This window comes from Prionailurus viverrinus, chromosome C2 (genome assembly GCF_022837055.1).
Source record: "Prionailurus viverrinus isolate Anna chromosome C2, UM_Priviv_1.0, whole genome shotgun sequence".
NCBI classification, from domain to species: domain Eukaryota; kingdom Metazoa; phylum Chordata; class Mammalia; order Carnivora; family Felidae; genus Prionailurus; species Prionailurus viverrinus.
Window position 1 is genome coordinate 146439991 of NC_062569.1, and position 25966 is coordinate 146465956.

The 25966-nt window shown below is 47.7% G+C and overlaps 1 protein-coding gene across 3 annotated transcripts in view; it reads right to left on the reverse strand.

Moving 5' to 3' along the window:
• The window catches only part of TIAM1 (TIAM Rac1 associated GEF 1), a 396054-nt gene extending 372120 nt beyond the window's left edge, over positions 1–23934 (reverse strand). For all 3 annotated transcript variants that reach the window (XM_047874694.1, XM_047874692.1, XM_047874689.1), the window contains exon 1: positions 23788–23934. The gene's annotated coding sequence lies outside the window, so the exon portion shown is untranslated. The remainder of the gene's footprint in view (positions 1–23787) is intronic.
• Between the last annotated feature and the right edge of the window lie 2032 nt (positions 23935–25966).

Sequence of the window (25966 nt, forward strand, 5' to 3'; positions counted from 1 at the left end):
GGAGGTTGTAACGTGGACCACGTTGGCGGCCAGGAAGGTAGTTTAAATGCAAGAACTTCCGAGCAGAGTAACGAGGACAGTCGAGGACCACTGGAGCCCAGAAGAGCCAGCTACGTACATCAAATTCAAAGTCACATCTGGCACTCTTCAATCCAGACTCAGCCACCCCGTTGGTAGCTGCCAATCTGTGTCCACTTCGGGGTTGAGTCAGCAAGGCTGGGGCGAGTGAGAGGTGAGGCGGAAGGGGCAGAGCAGTGGGCACCTGAGTGGCTCCGTCAGTTAAGAGTCCAACTCTTGATTTCAGCTCAGGTCATAATCCCAGGGTTGTGGGATCAAGCCCCACATCAGGCTCCAAGCAGAGCGTGGAGCTTACTTAAGATTCTCTCTCCCTCTCTCTCTCTCTGTCCCTCTCCCGCTTGCACGCACGCGTGCTCTCTCTCAAAATATAAACTTAAAGAAAAAAAAAAAAGAAGGGGCAGAGCAGGGCACATACGCCAGATCAAGAAGCTTGGGCTTCACCCAATGAATACTGGGGAAAAGTCAGACAGGTTGTAAACCAGGACTGACGTGACCAGACATGTGTTAAGACGGATGGCTGACCTCCGTGGAGAAGATGCAGCGACAGGGAGGAGGCGGTGATATGCAGCCAGGAGAGAGGGTAAGTAGAGTGTATCAGTCAGCTGGAGCTGCTGTAACAAAGCAACACACACCAAATGATGTCAAAGACTGGAAATGTGGGTACCGTTCTGGAGACAAGTCTAAAACAAAGATGTGGGCAGGGCTGTGCTCCAACTGGAGGCTCCAGGGAGGGCCCCTTCCCCATCTCGTCCACCTTCTGGTGGCTCCTGCAATCACAGCTTGTAGGCACATCATCTCAATTTCTGCCTGCATCACTCCAGCCCCCTCCCATCGTGTCATGTCTCTGAATCTGAATCATCAGGTTTCGGGCCCAGCTGACTCCCACATGACCTCTTCTAAATAAACTGCATCTGCCAAGACCCTGCTTCCAAGCCAGGTCACATCCTGAGGTCCTAGCAGACATGAGTTTGGGGGACACCACCCAACTCACTACATAAGACCAGTGGCAGGGATAGCAGGACTGAATGGGGAGACGAAGGGACATTGTAGAGGAAGGTGTAGAGAAGCAAGGATGGGATGCTGTCTTCCTGGAGAGTGCAAAAATCAGAATACACACCTTTACTTACATAAAGCGATACAGCGAGGATTCACAAGAGACCAAGAAAAGTAGTTACCTTCGTGTATACTTTATCAGAGCATCTATCGGAAACCACGGAAAGGCAGAAACGCAAAGCGTATCCAAAACACGGGATTGAAAAATCATTATCCTTATTGATTACCATGATTATCAAGGGTGAAGCTCAAGCCGTGGTGTTACAAGTCAGGCCTGGGGCTGCCTTTCGGGGCGTTCTCACAGGAAGGGACCACAGGAAGGTTCTGAGTTCTTAGCAGGTTCTGGATCTGAGCGCCGCTTACACGGGTATGTCGTTTGTAAGAATCCATCCAATCAGACGCTTCCAATAATGCACGCTTTTCTGTATGTGTGTTGTGTTGCCATTTCACTAAATAAGCACGAATATACACAAATGTTGATAACCAGCTTCCTCTCTGCAAAACGCGGGTGAGATCCCCCCGCGTCTACAGCAAAGCTCTCCTCGCCAACGATATCGATAATTCTAAGGGTGATGACACAGGATGCGGGTGCCATGCAAATGTAACGTCATGGGATTTCACGGAACAAAGTCCATGTGACACACTCTAAGAGATCATCTTTTTTTCCCAAAAGAAACGTGCATATCACAACGTTTTGATTAGTGCTGCCTTTGTTTCGAGAGAGATTTGGCCTCCACTGTCACAGCCTGAAATTTTAGCTGCAAGCAGGAAGGGGGGAGGGGGTCCCGGAAAGATTTCTATGCTTTTCTTAACTGAAACGAAACACCAAAGATGGATTTTCCACAAGAAGTGACAGGGGGAGGAGGCTCGCGGCCTGCATACGTCGAACCCGGCACGGCCGCTCGAGGCAGCCACCTAGCAGGCCTCCCGGAATGGAAACACCAGATTTAAACAGGTGTCATAACAATAAAAGGGCCCATAAATGGGAAACCCAGAAGGCCTCGCAGAGCGGGACAGCTGGTGCGAGAGTGAGGGTTACAGACCTAAGTGGTCCCCAGACTTCCGGAGCCTGCTGAACGTCGCCTCACACACACTTAAACATCCATTTGCCTTCAGGAGCACACACACACCACATATATAAAACCTCTCAACAGGAAATTTCTGCCATTCTTAAACGGCCTTGCCTAAATAAAATACCTTTGACAGACTACTCCGAGCCATTGGATGTGTTAAACGAGAGGAGAAAAGAGAATGGGTTGGTTATTCCACAATAAACAGTCTGCTCGGGCGCATAGGGTCACGTGGGCAGACTGGACTGCCCAGTAGAGGGGTATAAATGCGAAGGGGGTGGGTAATGTAGTGGCCTTGAAGGGGGGGGTGGGGGAATCGACAATCTCAGCCCCCCCAGAGCCACCCCGGTGCTGTCATCAGCTGATGAGCGTAGTTTTCGGGGATCCACAAAACCCACACCACAGGGCTTTGCTCATGCCATCTGCTGGCTCGCTTCCCCACTTTCTCATCTGTGAAATGGGATAACAATACCCATCTGCGGAGATTTTTTTTTTTAATGATAAAGTGTAAAGATCCCAGCACAAAGAAAAGGATCTATAAAAGGTAGTCAGCATAGGGGCACCTGGGTGGCTCAGTCGGTTAAGCGTCCGACTCTTGATTTCGGCTCAGGTCACCATCTCACGGTTCGTGAGTTCAAGCCCCTCATCGGGCTCCGCGCTGACAGCGGGAAGCCTGCTTGGGATTCTGTCTGCGTCTCTCTCTGTCCCTCACCCGCTTGCTCTCTTTTTCTTTCTCAGAATAAATAAAAATAAAAAACTTCTGGGGTGCCTGAGTGGCTCAGTCAGTTATGTGTTCAACTCGATATTGGCTCAGGTCATGATCTCACGGTTTGCAAGATCAAGCCCCATGTCGGGTTCCACACCGAGTATGGAGTCTGCTTAGGATTCTCTTTCTCCCTCTCTCTCTACCCCTCCCCAACTAGAGCTGTCTCTCTCAAAATAAACAAACATTTTAAAAAGGAAAAAAAAAAAAGAAAGAAAGAAAAAACCTAAAGAGAAAAGGTAGCCAAGCATAATGGTCATAGTCATAAAAGTCATTTATATAATTAATTACTTACTTTAAAAAAAAAAATGGCCACTCATTCTTTACCCAGAAGAGAGTATAAACTGAAGGACGGCCTTTGACCTGCAAGTCCCATTAATTCCCCCAGAAAAGCTCAATAAGGAAAGCACAGAAGGGGCCGCAGGAAGACACTGATGAAAAGGGGCAGGAAAGTGGGGATAAAACTACATTACCTTCCTGGACTAGTTTTCAAGGGCTGTCATAACAAAACACCACAAACTGAGTGGCTTCAACAACAGAAATTTCTGTTCCCACAGTTCTGGAGGCCAGAAGTCCAAGATGGAGGCACTGGCAGGTGGGTCTCTTCCGAGGCCTCGCTCCTTGGCTGGCCGACGGCCGCCTTCCCACTCCACCCTCGCGTGGTCTTCCCTCTGCGCTCAAGCATCATGGCGCCTCCTTGCGTGTCCACATTCCCTCTTCTTCATGAGGACACGACTCATACTGGATTAGGTCCACTGTAATAGCCTCATTCTAACTTAGTCACCTCCTTAAAAACCTGGTCTCCAAATTCAGTCAAATTCTAAGGCACAGGGCTTAGGACTTCAACCTGAATTGCGGGGGGGGGGGGGGGGGGGGGGGAAGGGGGATACGATTCAGCCCATTTGACTTGTCTACACTGAAATTTGCCTGTGTTGAATCGGGTGTTCACAGAACAAAAGAACCCACGTGCTACAAAGGACAGATGAAGGAGCAGAGTTTGGCCTGAAAAGAGCTACTGGAGTAAGATGGGGGAGGCATGACAGCCGACAGTAAGTGGTTACAGGCTGGGGGGTTGACTTACTCCCCCGACCTGGGACAGCGGGGGGCACGTGGGGGGCAGAAGAATGGCCATCACTGGAAGTTTCAGGGAGGCAACCTCCATTCCCTGCAGTAAACAACTTTGTAACAATTCACTTGCTCAGCCAAGCTCAAGGCTGTCCAGGCTCTTTTGATGGACTTTTGTGCCTTCCTTTGGGGCTTAACAAAGGCCAGCCCACCTTGTATCCATGTCACCCCTACAACCTGGGAGCACGCACTGCTCCGACATCACTCCACAGAGGGATCAGATAGGGTCAGCCTCAGAGAGGGAAGTGGCTTGACCAAGGTCAACTAGCTAATCGGGAGTCGGCACAGGGGATGGAACCCGGACTCTCTGATGCAGGGTGTCTGTTCTTCCCTTGGCTCCATAACGGAAACCACAACAAAGGCTCAGGTAACATTCTTCAGCCACGGTGTCACAGACAAGATTCATGGGTTGGAGAGCCTTATCAATCCTTCCGACTCTAAAATCCCAAACCAGAGGCAACCATAGCAGAAGGCCAGGAAATAGCAGGGAGAGACTCTCAAAGGTGAGGTCAGCTTCCTCAAAGCCAACCGCAATCCAACTGTATGACATTCTAGATAAGGCTAAACTATGGAGACAGTAAAAGATCAGTGGTTACCAGGGGCAAAGGAGGAGGGAGAAACGTATAGACAGAGCACAGAGGATTTTTAGGGCAGTGGAACTATTCTGTACTATATTTTAATGGGAGATACACATCATTGGACATGTTTGGACACATTTGTCCAAACCCAGAATCTACAACACCAAGAGTGAACCTGAATATGAACTATGGACTCTGGGTAACAATCATGCATCAATGTAGGGTCATCAAATGTAACAAATGTACACTCCAGGGGGGATGTTGATAACAAGGGAGACTGTGTATGTGTGGGGACAGGAGGGATACAGAAACTCTCTCTGAACTTTCTGCTCAATTTTAATGTGAACCTAAAACTGCTCTAAAACATAATAAACTCTAGGGGTGCCTGAGTGGCTCAGTTGGTTGAGCGTCTGATTTCAGCTCACATCATGATCTCCCCGGTTCGTGAGTTAGAGCCCTGCACTGGGCTCTGTGCTGACAGCTCGGGGCCCGGAGCCTGCTTCAGATTCTGTGTCTCCCTCTCTCTCTGCCCCTCCCCCACTCATGCCTCCTCTCTCAAAATAGACGAACTTTAAAACAACAAAAATAAACAAAGTCTATAAACGAACAACAAAACCCAGCCAACAACAGGTCACCTACAGCCATTTCGCCAGCTGGTGCATCGGAACTCTTAGGGATGCCTCCCATTCTCCTTTTAAACTTTTGGCTCATCAAATCAGATGCAGGATGCTGGAAGCTAGAAAGACCTTCAGGAATGACTGGCTTCAACCTCAACGTCTCACAGATGAGGAACCCAAAGGAAGTTGTTCCTTGTTTTATTCCACGGATTTGTTTTGTTACGGGGTACGTTAAGGAATTAAAAGACAAGCCAACGGCAGTGTTTTCTAAAACTTTAAAACAATGTTCAAACAATAAACCCAAAAAGTTCAGTCTACCTAAAAGCAAAGAAAGAGAGAGAGATTCAATTAAGAGTAACAAAATAGGAGCGCCTGGGTGGCTCAGTTTGGCATCTGACTTCAGCTCAGGCCATGATCTCACAGTTGGTGAGTTCGAGCCCTGCGTCGGGCTCTGTGCTGACAGCTCAGAGCCTGGAGCCTGCTTCAGATTCTGTGTCCCCTTCTCTCTCGGCCCCTCCCCCGCTCACACTCTGTCTCTCTCAAAAAATAAGTAAATGTTAAAAAAAATTAAAAACAAAAAAACAAAAAAACAGCAACAGAATAAATGATTAAGACCCAGCGCTGTGGTGAGACTCATCTAGATGAACAGATCAAGACTTCTGGAAGGCAGTTTCGCAATGCAAATTAACAGCCTTTTTTTTTTAATGCCATATTTAATACAGATACCACATCCTGGGAATTTATCCTGAAAAAAATAAGTTTTAAAAAAGAAAGAAAAAAAGGCAATACAGACATAAAGAACATCAAAAAAAAATTTTTTAATAGCGGCAAAAAAAGAAAAAACCCACAAGATGAATATTCAAGTATACGAGAATGGTTAAGTAAATGATCAGCTCGCTGGAATGTGTGATCGTCGTAAATGACAAGTTGGGGGCCAATGCAGCCAGATTGCACGTGTTGACACTGCGATGTTACGTGAAAAGAAACAAAACACAAAGCTGTATCTATGCAGGAGTTACAAATATGTTGAAAGGACATGACAATTAATTATGGATAAGAAGGAACAGAGAAAACCAAAAGCAATCAACATGTTCCTACAGTAGGAATGTGGGAGAATGCCCCCTTTTAAATGCACTTGATTGTTCTTAATAATCCTGCAGTAAAGAAAACTCCATTTTATTTTTTTTTTTTTTGTTTTTTTTTCAACGTTTATTTATTTTTGGGAGAGAGACAGAGCATGAACGGGGGAGGGGCAGAGAGAGAGGGAGACACAGAATCGGAAACAGGCTCCAGGCTCTGAGCCATCAGCCCAGAGCCCGACGCAGGGCTCGAACTCACGGACCGCGAGATCGTGACCTGGCTGAAGTCGGACGCCCAACCGACTGCGCCACCCAGGCGCCCCAAGAAAACTCCATTTTAAAGACTAAGCTGATATGTTTGCAACTCAAAGTCCCATTTAGAAGCCTCATGTTTGCTCAGGTCTGCCTGCAGCCCCTGCCCAGTAAAGCAGTTTGAGAATACCAAAGCCGAGGCCAGGACCCTTATCAGAACTCGATCCGCAGCGTGTTCCCTTTCCCTGGAACCAGCCGCCTGCCTCTGTCCCTCAGTGGATATTTGCAATGAGCGCTATGCCCTCAACCCTACACCCACCACGTGCCGCGAACCACACTCCAAGGCACTCCCTCCATGAACATCCCCTTTCCACTCTGTCTCCCTCTCTGCTTGGCCTGTTGGGTAGTCCTACCTCCAGGCCAAAGTGGATTCTCCTAAGACCACACACCTCAGCCCCTCACTGTTTTCCCTGCCCCTATCCCTCACCACCCCTCAGAACTCCATGATTTTCTACGCATACTTTCAGCATCCAGACACAAATTCTTCCCCATCCATCTGCAGGCTGGGTCCTTGGCGACTCGGCCCCAAGCCTCGGCGACCCTTAACTTAACTAAGCCCAGGTCCCCAAAAGCTCACCTTGGAATCAAAGGCATATTGGCACGATGGACTTAGATTCTTTTGTTTGCGTGTCTCCTAGTTTCTCTTTCTCTTCTGGTTCCAAACTGCGTACCTGGCTGCTTGCTCACTGCTGTGGACTGAATGTTTGTGTCCTCCAAAATTTCAGGTGGTGAAGCCCTCATCACTAGTGGGATGGTGTTTGGAGGCTGGGTCTTTGAGAGATGGGTTTTGGTAAGATCACGAGGGTAGAGCCCCTTGATGGAACTGATTAAAAAGAAGAAGAAAAGAAAAGAAACGTGGGATCTCTGAGTGTGCATGCACCGAGGAAAGGCCACAGTATAAGATGAAGGCGACAGAACCAGGAGAAGAGCCCATGCTGAGAATCCAACCAGGAGGTCACCCTGATCTCAGGACTTCCAGTCTCTAGACCGCCAGAAATAAAAGTCTGCTGTCTGACCCACCCAGACTATGACATTTCCTTAGGTAGCAGCCTCGATGTGGACACAAACCCACCCACCCTTCCCCTCAGAGTGCATGCTGCCTCATTCATTTTGACTCCTGTGACAGCATCAGACTCATCCTGGCCAAAGACTGCTCACCGCAACTAAGACACCTCCCTCTTGCCAGTGGGTCCTGGCAGAATTTGCCTGTGTGTCTCTAGTCTCTCCTGAGTACAGCCCTTTCTTGCTTTGGGCTTATCTCTTAGGTGTCCTCCAAAGACTGCCCTCTTGGCAATGACCCATGCACCGTGCATACAGACTGACTGCTGATGTCGTAAATCAGGGCAAACACAGATCAAGCTTCTGTGTGGTGAAGCTGTGGGAAAGCAAGATCAATTCAAAGAGTTTGGACTCCAAGAAGAGTTCACTGAGACACAAGAAGAGGTAGATGGGACAAGCAAAAATGGGAATAGTCCTGGGGCGCCTGGGTGGCTCAGTCAGTTAAGCGTCTAACTTCAGCTCAGGTCAGGATCTCACAGCTTGTGAGTTCAAGCCCCACATAGGGCTCGGTGCTGACAGCTCAGGGCCTGAAGCCTGCTTCAGATTCCTTGTCTCCCTCTCTCTGCCCTTCTCTCTCTCTCTTACTCTCTCTTTCTTTCTGTCTCTCAAAAATAAATAGTCCAGATCTAGAGACCATGTGAGCAAAAAACAAAAAGGAAGGGAAGGAAGGAACGTAGAAAACAGGATACAACCCAAAGCAAAAGGGATTTCTGTTTCACTGGCTCAAAGTATTTGAAAAAAGAGTCCTGAGAGATGAAATGCAGAATGCAGGGCTGGGACCAAAGGGCCTTTGAAAGTTTAAACTCATGGTGACATAAGGGTATCGGCCTGGCTCTATCTGTACAGCAAGTGACTCTTGATTTTCGGGTCATGAGTTCAAGCCCCACGTGGGGCATAGAACCTACTTAAAAAAAAACAAAACAGGGGCGCCTACACAGCTCAGTTGGTTAAGCATCCGACTTTGGCTCAGGTCATGATCTCGTAGTTTGTGGGTTCGAGCCTCGCGTGGGGCTCCGTGCTGACTGCTCACAGCCTGGAGCCTGCTTTAGATTCTATGTCTCCCTCTCTCTCTGCTCCTCCCCTGCTTGCACTCTGTCTCGCTCTCTCAAAAATAAACATTAAAAAAATAATTTAAAAAATAAAAATTAAAAAATTAAAAAGACAAAAGCAAAAAGCCACAATAAAAAAAATAGCAATAAATTCATGATGACATTATCAGCTTTAGGAAAATCTAATCTCCTAGCAGTAAATACACATCCACATTGCAAGTCCCTACCTGCTTTAAACAGGCCATGTAATGGAGTGGTGCTTGGACGCTCTTGTGGGTTAAAATATGTCCCCCCCCAAAAAAGGACATGTCTAGCACCTATGAATAAGACCTTATTTGGAAATCAAGTCTTTGCAGACGTAACCAAGTTTAGGTCATAAAGGATGAGGATGGGCCCTATACCCGATAGCTGGTGTCTTTATAAGTGAGAGAAAGAGATTTTTTTTTTTTTAATTTAAATCCAAGGTAGTTAACATACAGCTACATACAGTTATACATATACAGCTAACATATACATATACAGCTAACATGTACATATACAGTTACATATATTTATACAGTTAACATACAGTTAACATACAGTAATAATGATTTCAGGTGTAGAATTTAGTGATTCATCACATACATATAACCAGAGCTCATCCCAACAAGTGCCCTCCTTAATGCCCATCACCCATTTGGCCCATCCCTTCACCCAAACCCTCCAGCAAACCCTTAGTTTGTTCTCTGTATTTAAGAGTCTCCTATGGTTGGCCTCCCTCAAGAGAGGAGATTCAGAGACAGACACACAGCCACAAGAGACAACTGCCATGTGAAGAAGGAGGCTGAGGCTGGGAGTGATACTATCACAAGCCCAGGAAAAGCTGGGGGCCAGCAGACGCTGGAAGAAGCAAGACCCCCCCTCCCTAAGAACCTTCAGAGGGAGCATAGCCCTGCCAACACCTTGACTTTGGACTTCTAGCAACCCGACTATGAGAATAAATTTCTATTGTCTTAAGACATCCAGTTTGAAGTATCTTTTGCAGCAGCCTTAAAAAACTAACACAGACATGAATTAAACTTGACCTGAAAATCATCCATTCTTTGGGACCTCCAGAGAAGATGGGCTAGATCACGAGCAAGGAAGCAATCCTAGGGAAAAACCGAGGTCAAGAGGCACAACCATGTTTGGAACTATGGGTGTAAGACCACTGTCTCTGGGGAAAGGATTCTAAAGAAAGGGACACAGTCAACACTGGAGGGTCAGCAACTTTCTAATGACTGGGGGTCTGGGTTCAATCTTTGCCTGAAAGGATCCATCAACAATGGGGCTAATCCTTCCATTGATATTTAATCACTGGGCTTCTTGGCTGCCCCACAGACTTTCTCATCTTTGCTCACTCAGGCCAGAATACACATATTCTTTATTCTTCCCATTGTCCTCATCGAGGAGAGGAGCACTTTGCTATTAATCCCCATGTGTAAGTGGATTATGGAACAAGAAAATATGACTTGGAAGATTAAGTTTCTACTAGCCACCGCCAACCCAAAGATGAATGTGTATTTAATTAATGCAATTTGCTGATCAGAAAAGGAACCCCTCCTCACTGCAAAATCTAAGTTAGAGAAAACTATGCATAAGAAAGTAAGAATCACCCTTAATCTCAATACTGAAAGATATTTATTGTTGGGATTTTGGCTACACAGTATTTACTATTGGCGCCTGATGTAACTAAGAGAAATACTTCACAATTAAAGGGGAAAAAAAGGCATTGAGAGATATTTGGGAAGAATCACTGAGACAGACCAAAAAAATAAAAGGCGGGGGAAGGCGGGGGAAGCCCAGGGACTGTCTGGGGAAAATGCAAAAGGCTGAAGCCAGGTAATCAAAAGCCATTAGCCACTTCAACACTTGCTAGATGTCAGAGATTTCATTCAAATTAAAGGGGGAAATTCAAAGATCTGACTCAGACAGGCTGCTGCAATACTCACGGTATTAAACCCTCCAACCTGACTCATGTCCTAATTAAGCTCTCCAGTTCTAAATTCCAGAAAGTAACTTTTCCAAATGGAAAAACTGTACTTTTAATATTTCCTTGAGAGCTTTTCATTTTCCCCCAAATCATGTATGGTTTTCTAGCAACCATAACATAGCAACCAGGACCATATTAAGACACACTCCTGGAATGAGTCTCCCCAAACCCCTGTAACTCAGCTGTCGTGGCTGCGGGCTGGGCCCCAGAATGTTAGGGGAGCTGGCTCTCTCTGCACCCCTAATAAAGTCCAAGCACTGTAAACTGCTAGATGCTAGTTGCTAGGAGGCCCATAAATTCACTTTTCCTGACTTGGATGGGATTCAGAACTGCTGCATCACAGGCTGCGAAGACAGGGATGACCACAATTAAAATTCAGAGGCTGTCCGTGAGGGATAATGTTAGCCCTTCTCTCTCTAATAAGCTGTGAACTGGTTCTGGTGTAAAGAATGGGCCATTAACTTAGATCTCTAATGTCTTTGGCAAGAAGAACTCCAAGATCCTAATACCAACCTGCAACAGTCATAAATATGCTCATCTTATTTTAACCCCATTTTCTCCAAGAGAGAGAAGGCCATTTGGGTATTCTTACTCGAAGCAAGTTGAAACCCCACAACAGGCTCCCACAAACCTTTCTCTTTTTTTTTTTTTTAAAAAATTTTTTTTTTCAACGTTTTTTTATTTATTTTTGGGACAGAAAGAGACAGAGCATGAACGGGGTAGGGGCACAGAGAGAGGGAGACACAGAATCGGAAACAGGCTCCAGGCTCTGAGCCATCAGCCCAGAGCCCGACGCGGGGCTCGAACTCGCCGACCGCGAGATCGTGACCTGGCTGAAGCAGGACGCTTAACCGACTGCGCCACCCAGGTGCCCCCAAACCTTTCTCTTTAAGGCAACTTGGTGGTAAGCAGTCACAGGCCGATTGAATCCCCAAATTAAAGCATTAACTGTCAGGAGGGGGACGGGGAAGGGGGAAGGAAAAACAAAACAAAACAAAACAGAGATTGAATATTTTAAATCAATATTAGGAGGTTTTAGTTGTTTTAGGTTGCAGTGAAATGTTAAAGTTCAATTGATATTTATAGATTGAAATGATAATTTCTAATCAGAGATATCAAGATGAGATAATTATTCTAACATTCAAAAAAATTTTCTAAAATGTCACGGTGCATCTCGCACTGTCTTTTTTTTCTAAAAATGTTTGTGACGCTCCATGGACTGCTTAAGAGGTGTGACATTCTAATGATCAGACTACAAATACTTGTCCTCACATAACACTGACCACAGCAGAGTTGAGGGCTAAGGATGAGCCTTTCACGGTATGTTAACAGCAATATTCTGAAGTCATTAAATGGATGATCTTGCCCAAGCACTCAGGGGCCCAAAACCCCTGAAATGATCCATTTTTTAAAAAAACTTTCTATCCTAAAAAAGAGACTTCATTTATTCCAGCTAAAATAATAACCAAAATAATCTGATGCCTCAGATGATTCATTATTAATCTGACAGCTCACTTCCAAATACCTAAAAAACATCAGCTCCTGTTGTAAGTGAAGAAATTTACATATGCATTCTCTAATGGTATTTGTGTCTTTTGAATGCAGGGCTTCTGGGGGGTGCCTGGGTGGCTCAGTCGGTTGAGCATCTGACTTCAGCTCAGGTCATGATCTCGCAGTTTGTGGGTTCATGCCCCCATCGGGCTCTGTGCTGACAGCTCAGAGCCTGGAGCCTGCTTCGGATTCTGTGTCTCACTTCTCTCTCTGTCCCTCCCCCACTTTTGTTCTGTCTCTATAAAAAATAAATAAACGTAAAGAAAAAAAAAGTTTGAATGCAGGGTTTCTCAACCTCAGCACTACTGACCATGGACCAGATAATTCTTTGTTCTAGGGGACTGTCCTATGCATCACAGAATGTCAACATCGCTGGCCTCTAGATGCCCGATATGTCCTTATATCTAGATAGATACCAGTATAACCTGTGACAACCAAAAATATCTCCAGATGCTACCAAATGTCCCCTGGCAAGCAAAATTGCCCTCTGTTAAGAACCTCTGTCCTCACCTAACACAAAAAAAATATCACCCAGCAGAAATGTAATGCCCAAAAGCTGATACCCAAAGACACCTCACTTTCAAATTACTTTGCAAATATTTCCTACATGTGCCTTTGGTAAATAAGTAAAATAACTGAATCATATGCACTGAGTTTTTGAAGCAAACAGGCTATTTTTCTTTTTTTTTTTAATGTCAAATCACAAGGAGCCAAGAATACTCAATGAAGCAAAGACAGTCTCTTCAATAAATGGTGCTGGGAAAACTGGATATTCACATATAAAAGAACAAAACTTGACCCCTACCTTACACCTCTCAAAACTTAAACTGAGGGGCGCCTGGGTGGCGCAGTCGGTTAAGCGTCCGACTTCAGCCAGGTCACGATCTCGCGGTCCGTGAGTTCGAGCCCCGCGTCAGGCTCTGGGCTGATGGCTCAGAGCCTGGAGCCTGTTTCCGATTCTGTGTCTCCCTCTCTCTCTGCCCCTCCCCCGTTCATGCTCTGTCTCTCTCTGTCCCAAAAATAAATAAACGTTGAAAAAAAAATTTTTTTTTAAATAAAATAAAAAAATAAGGGGCGCCTGGGTGGCGCAGTGGGTTAAGCGTCCGACTTCAGCCAGGTCACGATCTCACGGTCCGTGAGTTCGAGCTCCGCGTCGGGCTCTGTGCTGACAGCTCAGAGCCTGGAGCCTGTTTCTGAATCTGTGTCTCCCTCTCTCTCTGCCCCTCCCCCGTTCATGCTCTGTCTCTCTCCGTCCCAAAAATAAATAAACGTTGAAAAAAAAAAATTTTTTTTAAATAAATAAATAAATAAATAAACCTTAAACTGAAATGTATTAAGGACCTAAATGTAAGACCCAAAGCCATGAAACTCCTAGAAGAAAACACAGGAAGAAAGCTCCCTGACATGAGCCTTGATAATAACTTTTTGGAAATCATGTCTAAAAACACAAGCAAAAGGGGTGGCTGGCTGGCTCAGTCAGGAGAGCATCTTACTTTTGATCCTGGGATCATGAGTTCAAGCCCCATGTTGGGCATGGAGCCTACTTAAGTAATAATAATGATAATAATAAATAAAAATAAAAACACAAGCAATAAAATCAAAAACAAGTGGGCTTACATCAAACTTGAAACCTACCTACCGAAAGAAACCAACAAAGTGAAAAGACAACCTACAAAAGAGGAAAAAGTATTTGCAAGCCATTTATCCGATAAGAGGTGAGTATCAAAAACATAAACAACTCCTATAACTCAATAGCAAAAAGCTAAATAACCCAATTTAAAAATTGGCAAAGGACCTGAATGGACATTTCTCCAAAGAAGATACATGAATGGCCAACAGGCACATGAAAAGATGTTCAACACAGTCATCATTAGGGAAACGAAAATCAAAACCAGAGTGAGGTATCACTTCACATGGGTCAGAATGGCCATCATCAAAAAGACAACAGCAGGGCACCTGGGTGGCTCCATCCATTGAGAATCTGACTCTTATTTCAGCTCAGGTCACGAGTCATTTTGGCTCGGTGCGTTAGTTCTAGCCCTGCATCAGGTTCCACACTAACAATGCTCAGTACAGAGCCTGCCTGGGATTCTCTCTTTCTCTCTCTCTCTCTCTGCCCCTCCAGCACCTCGTCCCTTAAAAAAAAAAAAAAAAAAAAAAAAAAAAAAAAAAAAAAAGACAAGAGAGAACAAATGCTGGCCAAGATGTGGGGAAACCGGAATCTTCACACGTTGCTGATAGAAATGTAAAATGGTGCAACCACTTTGAAAACAATCTGTCAGCTCCTCAGAAAATTAAACATAGAATTACCATATGACCTTAGTGATTCCACTCCTAGGTGTTTACCAAAAAAAATTCTTAAATGAGTATCCAAACACATATTTGTTACACTGGTGCTCAGAGCAGTACCTATCCACAATAGCCAAAAGGTGGGCTCAATCCCAATGTCCATCAGTTGATGAATGAATAAATGAAATGCGGCATTATCCATACAGTGAAATATTACTAAGCAATAAAAAGGGATTCTGACACATGCTGCAACACAGATGACCCTTGAAAGCATGATGCTAAGCAAAAGAACGTGGACACACAAGGTCACATTTTATATAATTCCATTTACAGGTAATGCCCAGAACAGGCAAATCTACAGACACAGATCCGTAGTCACCAGAGGTGAGAGGGAGGCACGGGGAGAGGAAGTGCATAATAATGAGCACAGGTTCCTTTTGGGGGTGATGAAAATGTTCTAGAATTGATTATGGGGATAGCTGCACAACTCTATAAATATACCAAAAACCACGGAATTGTACACTTTAAGGAACTAAATTGTATGGCATGTACATTACATGTTAATAAAGCTGTTATAAAACAAAAGCAACCTAGGGGCACCTGGAGGGCTCAGTTGGTACAGCATGTGACTCTCAATCGCAGTGTCGTAAGTTCGAGCCCCGTGTCAGGTGTAGAGATTACTTAAAAATAAAATCTTAACAATATCCAAATTACGGAAAGAGTCTAAATGTCCATCAACTGATAAATGGATAAATAAGATGTGGTATATATACAAAATGGAATATTACTTGGCAATGAGAAAGAATGAAATCATGCCATTTGCAGCAACGTGGATGGAACTGGAAGGTATAATGAATGCTAAGTGAAATAAGTCAGTCAGACAAGGACAAACACCATATGTTTTCACTTATACGTGGATGTTGAGAAACTTAACAGAAGAGCATGAGGGAGGGGAAGGGGAAAAAAGTAGTTACAAACAGAGAGGGAGGAAGGAAAACCATAAGAGACTCTTAAATACAGAAAACAAACTGAGGGTTAATGGGGGTGTGGGAGAGAGGAGAAAATGGGTGATGGGCACTGAGGAGGGCACTTGTTGGGAGGAGCACTGGGTGTTGTATGGAAGCAATGAACCATGGGAATCTACCCCCAAAAGCAAGAGCACCCTGTCTACACTGTGTGTTAGCCAACTTGACAATAAATTATATTTAAATAATAATAAAATCTTACCAAAAAAAAAAGGCAATCTATAGACAAGGCAGAGAAGACTTAATCATGCTTACAGAACACAGTCTTAAAACCCTGGTGGTGACAGAAGCTGGGGGTGTAAGGTGGAGAGGGGAGAGCTGAGAGGAAAGACAGATCCAGACACCGATATTCTTATTTGACAAAGGGGAGGTCAAATGTCACAGTCTTCGGTTGACGAAACTAAATGAGAGGTCTACGTAAGTAACAAAGAATGAAGACTAATCAATATAAGAACTATAAATATCACCAGCAAAAATCTGGAGAAGGAAGGAGGTGAGAAATAAGCAGCCTAATTGTCCTTCATCATAACAGGAAGCCGATAAATAAAAATGGTATAAGCATATTATTGAGAGATACAAAGACAACCACCAGAAGAACAAAAAACAAAAATGAACAAAAGTGATCATTTCAGGAGAGTACAGAGTGGGCGGGAATAGAAAAGGCATGGGAACAAAAACACGTTTCACGTAAGCTTGTCTGCTATGAGTTTGTTAATGCTATATGGAATTATTATTACTTCACACCCTGTTTTTAGAAAGAAATCAAACTTGGCATTACTTGAGATTAGGAATATGGATGAAATAAGAATATACCTTGATGGCAGGAAAAATATTAAACCGGATCATCACCACTGAGTAAAACTGTGATTGAAATCTAACCAAGCAGCAGTCTCTGTTTCGCTGTCCTGCCTTCCCCTCCTTGCGGTGTATCCAGTAAACTTCTATCCCCTTTAAAAATAAATAAGTAAATATATTTGAGCAAAATAAGCAAATACATTTGAGCAAAATTGACTCAAGTTTTACAGCCAGAGACTGCATCCATATTAAGGCAAACCTGGAAATGTATGTTAGATCTTTAAGGGACCAAGAAACATGCACAAAGCCTCTACTCTCTGCATGGCAGACAGACGGTTAAGAATCCTCACGCGGGTCAGGGCACGGGTGGCAAGAATTTCAAAAGACCTAAGATCACTGTGGGATCCAAAGGGCATTTCAGATGAAAGAAAGTGCATATGGCATTCTCTCCCTCACAACGGACCCCTGTTTAAACACACATTAAAAATGAAAGGGCGAGGGGCACCTGGGTGGCTCAGACAGTTAAGCATCCCATCTTGACGTGGGTTCCACACTGGGCTCTGTGCTGACAGCTCAGAGCCTGGATCCTGCATTGGATTCTGTGTCTCCCTCTCTCTCTCTCTCTGCCCCTCCCCACTCACACTCTCTCTCAAAAATAAATAAACATTAAAAAAAAAAAACCACGTGGGGCGCCTGGGTGGCGCAGTCGGTTAAGCGTCCGACTTCAGCCAGGTCACGATCTCGCGGTCCGTGAGTTCGAGCCCCGCGTCAGGCTCTGGGCTGATGGCTCAGAGCCTGGAGCCTGTTTCCGGTTCTGTGTCTCCCTCTCTCTCTGCCCCTCCCCCGTTCATGCTCTGTCTCTCTCTGTCCCAAAAATAAATAAACGTTGAAAAAAAAATTTAAAAAAAAAAAAAAAAAACCACGAAAGGGGGAAGGTGAACACTGCTCAGGACCAAAACCCAGCAGAATTTGCCACCGGGGAAGTACCACACTCGGTTATTTAAAACCTCATCACAGTTACAACTCTGACACCTGGGACATGATTCTGGACAGCTAAACTAGGACGCTTCTGAGGGTGTCCAATGGTTACACTAGGCAGTGGGCACGAACGAGTGTCCCAGAACGCTTGGGGCCTCACAGGCATGGAAAGGGGCTCCGCGGGGACCAGAACCTAGGGGCCCCTCCAAGTCCTCGCCATCCCTGTGCCATGGAAAGACATAGAGATGCACATTTTGCAAAAAAAAAAAAAAAAAAAAAAAAAGGCAAACACTAACACATTGCCTCGGTTTGGGTCAGGCTCCTTTTAAGTCCAAAAAACCCAAAATCCACATACAGAGCTCACGGCAGAGTGATCCCACAGCTCTGGGCCTCTCAAACACTGCCCAAAAGGCAAGTCGCCCCGGCTAAATGAGTTCCAGAGGCTCCCAGAGCTTCCTGCTGGAAATCTTCATTTGGCCGCAATTCAGCCAATGCTCTCCACCCAGCCCAGGTGATGAGGCTGTGTCAGATGAGTTCGTGTTCTGGGGACAGGGGATAAGGGACATGAAGAAGCCCTGAGATGGTGAGGCTTTGGGCTGGAATCCTAAAGACGTGGGAGGCCTCCACGGTGGCAAGGGGAGGCAAGGCAGACCCCCTCCCTCAGGGCCCCTCAGACTCAACCTGAGGCAGACATCAGGCCCGCCCCACCCCCTCTTCTGAAGGGCAAAGGGTAGAAAATCCCATGGACCCCATTTCCGTGGTGGACAATTCCACAGGGAGAATTCCCAGACCCATTCTCAGACCCTAACCTCCCCCTCCCCCAGGGTTGACCTGGGGGCTTATCCAGGGCCATTATCACCTCTGCAGAGGGCAGAGGAAACTAGAAACAGGCACCAGAATTGATCTATATTTACAAGGTTAGCAGCTCCCAGTGGAGCAGGAGGAAGAGGAGGAGGAGGAGGAGGAGGAGGGGGAGGTGGAGGGGGAGGGCGAGTGGGCAGACAGAAGAGCTCGGGGCTGGAGGCAGCCATTGCAAAGACAGGTTCCTTCTGCAGGATTTCCTGTCTCCTCCGTGGGCACAGAGAACAGTGTTTGGGGTTTTTAAGGAAAAGCAACTGAACTTCCAGAACCTAATCTCTCATCCCCTCCCCCCACCCATCCCAAGCCAAGCTGGGGCACCCAGATCCACAGTCTTCCAACCACTTAATTCCTCACACATCTGTATACTGATCTGTAGGTCTTTATATAAAATCATGTTCTTTGGGGGGCAGATGATGTAGTTAAATAATACAAGAGGCTTTTTTAAAAACCCTTCTCCTTCATAAAGTCAAAGCGGCCCTGGCTAGAAAAACATGCAATATCTTTCATATCATACTTTGGTTTTGCCAGGGGGCTGCAAAACGCTAGGACCCCCATTCCCCCAACTACACCCAAGTGTCCCTTTGTGGAAAGAAACTTTGTGACAGCACTAAAACTCAAAGGGCCTTGGCCCATTCTGAAACTGAGGATGCACTCAGCTGAAAGAACCTTCCTCCCACAGAGCTGTTCCCTGAGTCATCACTCTGTTAAACGTCCTTTGAAGACACACAATTGACCAGCTCTCAGATCATGGCAGTATTGTGCACCCCCACTCCCCAACACTTTTGCTACCATTGCAAGGAACTGAGACCCCACTTGCAGATGAATGCAAGCCTCTGAGCTCAGGCTCAGTCCACGAGGAAGGAACCTCTTCACCTAGCAAAAGAGCTCCAAGGTCTTCTAGAAGAATCTCACAAGAACACAGGAGGAATCTTCGCATAACCACAGTCTAGACCTTTATGAATTTCTTAACGAGGTCCCTGGAGACCCAGAACAGTGAAAGTCTTATGCTGGAGGGATGTGGAGGAAGGTACAGGAGATTGGGAAGGGGATAGAAGGGAAAAACCCACCTAACTAGTAATATCTGGTACCTTTCACACTAGACCATTGTTTTCAAAACATTCTGTTCCTGGCTGAGTACTGCTTAATTTTTGAGTGCCTCTTTTATTCAAGTTTTTTTCATTTTTCTAAATAAGTGATTCAGCCTCCAACGATGAGAGATAACTTTTTTTTAATGCATTTATTTATTGGGGGGGGGCAGAGAAAGAGGGAGAGAAGGAATACCAAGCAGACTCTTTCTCCTGGCGCTCAAACTCCTGGAGCAAACCGTGACACCATGACCTGAGCCAAAATCAAGAGTCTGATGTTTAACCGACTGGGCCACCCAGGCGCCCCAAGACAGAACTTTTCTTTAAATACAGGGGTCATTATCTAAATAAAACTGAATATTTAGGCACGAACTGACCTCTAGTTTGGAACTGTTAAACAAACAAACACACAAAAAAGACACAGAAAAGTGTTGCTGGGGCCTGTTTTTTCTGGTCCTGTATTGAGAAAAATCAAACAAAAAGACAGACATACACAGAAACATATACTCTACCCATCTGCTTAATTTGGAAAGGAAAATTAAATGCACACATGTACAGTATACACACACATGCACACACACAACTCCCGTGGAACAGTGTTTAGGATACAGGAGTCCAGTCTACGGCCATACCACCCTGAACGCGCCCGATCTTGTCTGATCTCGGAAGCTAAGCAGGGTCGGACCTGGTTAGTACTTGGATGGGAGGATACAGGAGTCCAATGACCAGAGACAGTGAAAATGAGGATCTTTCTCCACTGTAAGCCTGCACCTGTGGGGTTCAGGAATCTGTCCATAGCCCACAGGAACCAAATTCTCTTTCAGCCTTCCCACCTTTGCCCCTCCTGCACTCGCAAACAGCAGAAGCCCCTGCCTTCGAGGACTTCTATTTGAGGTTTCAATGTGATCCCTGTGTTCTCACCTGCCTTCCTCGCTTGGGAAAGCACAGGCTTGAACTTTCCATTTATTAAAGTGCAGTCTCACAAACCCTTCTCGGGCAGACAGTAAGCTCCTTGTGGAGAGGAAAGAACCAAGTGTTCACAACCAGCACACCCAGTAGGCCCTCAGCAAGGCTCTGGGGAAGAGATTTCCGGCCAGGCGCTGCAGAAAGCCTGGGGTTCAGTGAGCCGCCCCAACTGCAGGAATTTTGACCAGGAGGAGACTGGGCCAGGCAGGGAGGGGAGGAGAGGGAAGCTGGGAGGGAGAACTGCAGGGGAAAAGGAGAGGAAGTCTTTGTCCCCGCTCCTTGCAGGAGCATTAGAGAGGAGTTAAATTGTCAGCTAATGAGATTTCCTAACCACGTGCTCCCTTTTAAGTCTAGGCCCCCAATTGATTTGATCCCCAGACGGCCGCAGGGGGCACAGCTGCCTTTCAGCATCCTTAAGGGCCAGAGAATTCCCAGAACAAGTGCAGGAAGGCTCGGAATCATGGCTAGGAGAACTTTAAATAGGTTATCTCGTACATTAATTGAGACCTAGCAATAACACCACTGGCCCCTCTGTTTGCAGGAGTTGGCCACCTCTTGGGGTGACTGAGGCAGGCCTGGGGAGCAGAACAGGGTAGGGAGCATTCTCTGTGGGCTTCTGCACCCGCTGGACAGACTTGGGTTCCAGTCACTCACCTAGTTTCTGTCTGTCCGTTGGCTTTTGGGGGCCAGTTAAGACCCCTGAGGTCAGGGCACATGGGTGGCTCAGTCGGCCAAGCGTTGGACTCTTGGTTTCGGCCCAGCTCATGACGATCTCACAGTTTGAGGGTTCGAGCCCAGCACTGGGTTCCACACTGACAGTACAGAGCCTGCTTGGGATTCTCTCTCCCTCTCTCTACCCCTCCCCCACTCACTTTGTCTCTCTCTCTCTCTCTCTCAAAATAAATAAGCTTAAAAAAAAAAAAAAAAAAAAAAAGACCTCTGAGGTTGACATTCAAAGAATATGTTATTGGACCTAACCCAGTAATTTGCCCCAACCAGCAAAAGGGGGTTGAAACTGGAAACACTTTTTCAATAATATCCTATGTTGTAGCCAAGTCTGAGATTGTGTCTCTTAAACTATCTGATTATGAGCTGTACAGGAGTTTTTCTTGGTTTTGTTTTTGTTTTTCCTGTATGAAACTGGCTTCTCTCTTAACCTTAAAAAAAAAAAAAAAAAAAAAAATAGCCGTGTCGGGCTGGTGGAGCCGAGGAAAAACAAGTCAAAACACATTGACGGCATTTTGAAGATATTCAATGAAATCAATTCTCCCTTTCTACCTTCCTTAGTTAGCCAACAGCCTGCACCTTTAGTTTATTTCTCCTTTATTCAAAGATAATTACTTAGCAACTTTGGTGTTTACCACTCAAAAACAACCTCCCTGGCGGGGCTCTTCATTATGGGGTACAACAGAGCATATTCTAGAAACCAGAGATTTACTAAACTTCTGCCACAAGACACAGCTCAAATTTCACTTCTACCAGGAAGTGTTCCCTCCCGGCCTCCAGGTATCTCTTTGTTCAAACCTCCCTCCATCCGGGTCCTAATCACTTTGCACAGTGGCCATTGGTTCATGGGGCAACCGCTTCCCACCTGGACAAGTCTCCCTCCTCCAAACCCAGGCCTGGGCCTCTGCATAGCCTTAAAGGAAGAAGGAAGAAAGAAGAAACAACTAAAACCGAATGGAAATTCAAACACATAAAATGGAGCTGGAAGCGATTAGATAACTATAATTAAACCTAAGGCCAAGTAAAACAAGCCCTGTTTGAAGTTGAAAGCAGTCTTCAAGCTTTCTAAAATAAAATAGGAGCCAGGGAAGTGGAGAATAGGAGAAGGGGGAAAGACACAGGCTAGCTATAACCTCTAGAATAGATTCCCTCTAACTGGGAGACACCATTCCAGTGTTTCATCTGTGACAGTTGCTGTGCTAAAACTAGGGGTTTTTAACTGTCGTTTAAAACCCGCCACAAATGGGAATACACGTTATTCCCACTTTACAGACTCAGAAACTGAGTAGCTCAGCCTAGATCACTCAGCTTGTGAGTGACACTGAGCAGATACGGGAACCCGAGTTTGTCCGACCTCTGCGCCCAGGCTCTCAACCTCTGCTCCAGTTCAAACTGTGCACCAAGTCAGCACACTCGGGTAACCCGATCGCTACCGCTCGGACTCAAGGATGCCCCACAGCTGCTCTGCGGGACCGCGTGGGTACCATTAAAAGCGGGCATGGATTGGCCAGCGTCCCCAAGGGCTTGCGCGCGTCCTTCAAGACTTGGCAGCACGCAGGGAAAGGCAGGCTCGGAATTAACCTGGGCTGATCCGGAGGCAAGGCCAGAGGATGCTACTGGAAGGGAGGTGAGCTTGGCTCGGTCAGCGCCCCGACGGCCGTCAATCTGAGAGGACCCCTGGCAGGGACAAGGCTCCTCTGGGCGCACAGGGCCTGGGGGCCGCCGTGCGCGGCAGGGACTGGGCGCGAAGGCGCCGTCTAGTCGTCTTTTCCCTGCAGCATCTCTCCAGGAGGCCGGGGGAGGGGGCGTCACCTGACAGCACGCACCAACTTCTCCCAGCTCGGAGGGGGCGCGTGGCGGCAGCCTCGGGCCGGGGAAGCGCAGCGCGCGGCTCTCGCCCAATGGCGAGGTCTGTAAACAAAAGCGGGCCCCACGCGGGTCCCCCAAAGGGCGGTGAGCTGCGCAGCGCAGCACGACCCTAGCGGCAGAGCCCGCGAGAGGGCGAGGCGGGGTCGGGATCGGGAGCCGGGAGTCCTCGCACAGCCCCCGGGATCCCGCACCCGGACCAGTCATTGTCTGCGCGCGCGCAGAAGGCCGTTTTAAATGCCTCCTCCCAGGTTAGCCACGGGTCCCCGGCCCGGTGTGCCGGCCCCCAGGCTCTCCGTCCCGCGTGTCCCGCCCTGAGAGCTGCACGGATCGCCAAGGTGAGAGCCGACAACGTCGCCGAAAACCCAGGCCTGGAGGTGCCCAAGTCAGGGACGGAGACACACACACATACACATACACACACGCGCACGCACACGCACGCCCTCCCCGAAGTTGATAAAAATCAGCCGACAAATACAAAGTGCCGCCGCCGCCGCAGGTCAGCGCCGACCTCCTGCTGCCGAGAAGACCGAATGCCAACGCCTGGACACTGTCACTTTCATTCGGCACCGGGCACCTGGGCGCCGCTGGCTCGTCCCCCTCTCGACTGCTCCCTCGCGCGAGGGATGTTTCCTCTAGCTTACCCTCGCCAGCTCCTCACCTTCCAAGTGTGTGAACGCGAAAACAATACGAGTAAAACCCAATCGGGGGGAGCTAGGACCCGCCGGGAGCCCCAGTGTGCGGGAGACGGGGGTCAGGACGTGCCCGACACGGGTAAAGCGGCTCCGGGCATCCTCACCGGGATCACTCGGGGCGGCTTCGGACAGCCGGCACAGGCCCGCGGTACTCACCCGCGACGCTCGTCCCGGATCTCCGCGACGCCGCCGGGGACAATGCGGGGACGCCGGGCTCCTGGGGCTGCGGGCGCCGAGGCGTTCGCCGCGCTGCAGAGCTGCGCGCCCGACGGCGGCGGCGCTGCTCGGCCCGGCCGCACTCCGGCCCGCTCGCCGTCTGCCAATGGGAGCTGTCAGGGCGCCTCTGCCGGCGGCCTTGTGGGCGGGGCCACGGGAACCCGTGGGAAACGGAGCTCCGATTGGGCTGCCTGACAATCGCTCCGCCTCCAGGCGGCCAATCGGAGGCGGCGGATACAGGAGCGGGGCGTTCGGAGTTGGGCTGCAGAGTGACAACAGGAGCACGCTGGGTACCCGGGCTGCATCCCGGCCGGTGGCGCCAAGCTGGAAGGATGCGGGTGCCGCGCGCTCCGGCGCTGCCACCCCACGAGGGTCTGGCAGCGCGGCCTTGGGAGAGCGGGGGAAGGTAGCAGAGGCGCGGCGGGCTGGGGAACCGCGAGGGAGCCCCTAACAAAGCAGCTTTGGGAGGGCCGAGCGGCCTCCGCCTCTTCCGGCTATAGGTCGACGAAGCTGCCTGTCACTCTGCATAGGTGGAGGTGGCCAATGACGTACAGAGAAGGAGCTCGAGTTGGCGCGCGCGCGCGGCTCGGCATCAGTGGGATTGGTCGGAGGTAAAGGATTTTCCTGCCACCTAAGGCTGAGAGGAAAGGGGAAAGGAACGGGGAAGGGGAAGAGCCAGAAAACGTACCTGCGACACGTGGTCTGGCTTGGGAGGCGTGTGTCTGGCTCTAGGGGGAGACAGGAACTTTTTTACGAGGCAGGAAAACCCTAACGTAATGCCTCCCTGTGGATGCTGGGGGATGTTAGCGCTAACCGAGCTTCTGGTGGGGCACCGTGGCCTGAACGGAATCCTGGGGAGTCCTCGACTCCCCGGGATGACCCACCTTGCCCAGCGAGTGAACTTAAAATCACAGCGTGGGGCTTGGGCCTTAACATCCACCCACTGGGCAGAGTACGAGACTCGGGCTAGGTTCACACGGACCTCTTGCTGCCTTCTGTAAAATCCGGAAACGACCCTGGCAGTTTACCTTTCGCGAGGTTCCGAGCGACACCGAAGCCGGGACGCTGACGGTGGAGACACTAACGAAGCTTTCCCCACGCTGGGCCAGTGCTTCCTCCTCACCTTAAGAGCCTTGGACTTCACCATTAAGAACAAAGGCTGGGGAGAATATTCTTTACAGCCCGAGGGGTGGGAAGACCTGGGCTCCCGGGGTTATCTGGTTGAAAACAAAAGGAACCGCGAAAGGAATTGCCAGTGGCCTACAGGGTAAACCTGAACTGGAAAACGAAAAATCATCCTTGACTTCCCCCTCCTCCTTCTCTTCTTGCCTGCCTCCCAAATCCATGCCCTCCTCCAGGTTTTTTCTCACCCGACCACAGGTCTTTCTGCCCCCACCCTCTTGAAATCTATTCTCCCCTCTGCGGAATCATCCTTCTAAACTGAAAAATCGTATTTTGGGCCCTCAGCATTGGGTTCTTCCCTTTCCCCAGAATACCCTCCCCTCCCTCACTTAACAGCTCCTACCCATTCTTCAGAACCCAGTTTTGCAGGCAATACATTCATGCAGTAGACATTTGCTGAATTCCAGCAGTACAGCAGTCTTGTAGACACTGGAAACCTCCTGTATGGTCAAACTTAGAGACCCACACCCCCCACCCCCACGCTCCTACTCCCTCCTTGTATTACCTGGGCTGAAATTGCCAGTTAAGTATGTCCTCCGCCACCAGCACAGAACTCCATTCCATCCAGAATCTTCTCTGTCTTGTCCTCTGCTGTTTCCCAGTGCCTAGCACAGTACTTGATATATTTGGGGCACTCAAAAATATTCAGTCAATAAATATAGACGAGCTATAATTAGAGGTAAGAGCTTTGAAGATTTGAAGTGCTTCTAAAGCATCAGTTTTGAGAAGTAGAGTTAGGATAGTAGATGGAAGAGGGGTATGTCCGCCAGATGCCATGATGGGTGTTGCAGGGAGGTTTCTGAGTGAAGTTTGTGAGATTTTCCAAGACACCCTTTCAAAAAACTACCTTCATCTCAGCGAATACCTTGCCCAAGCTTCTCAATGGAGAATCATTCTTGGGTGAAGCTTTTCATCCCAGGAGAAAGAGCAATTTTCT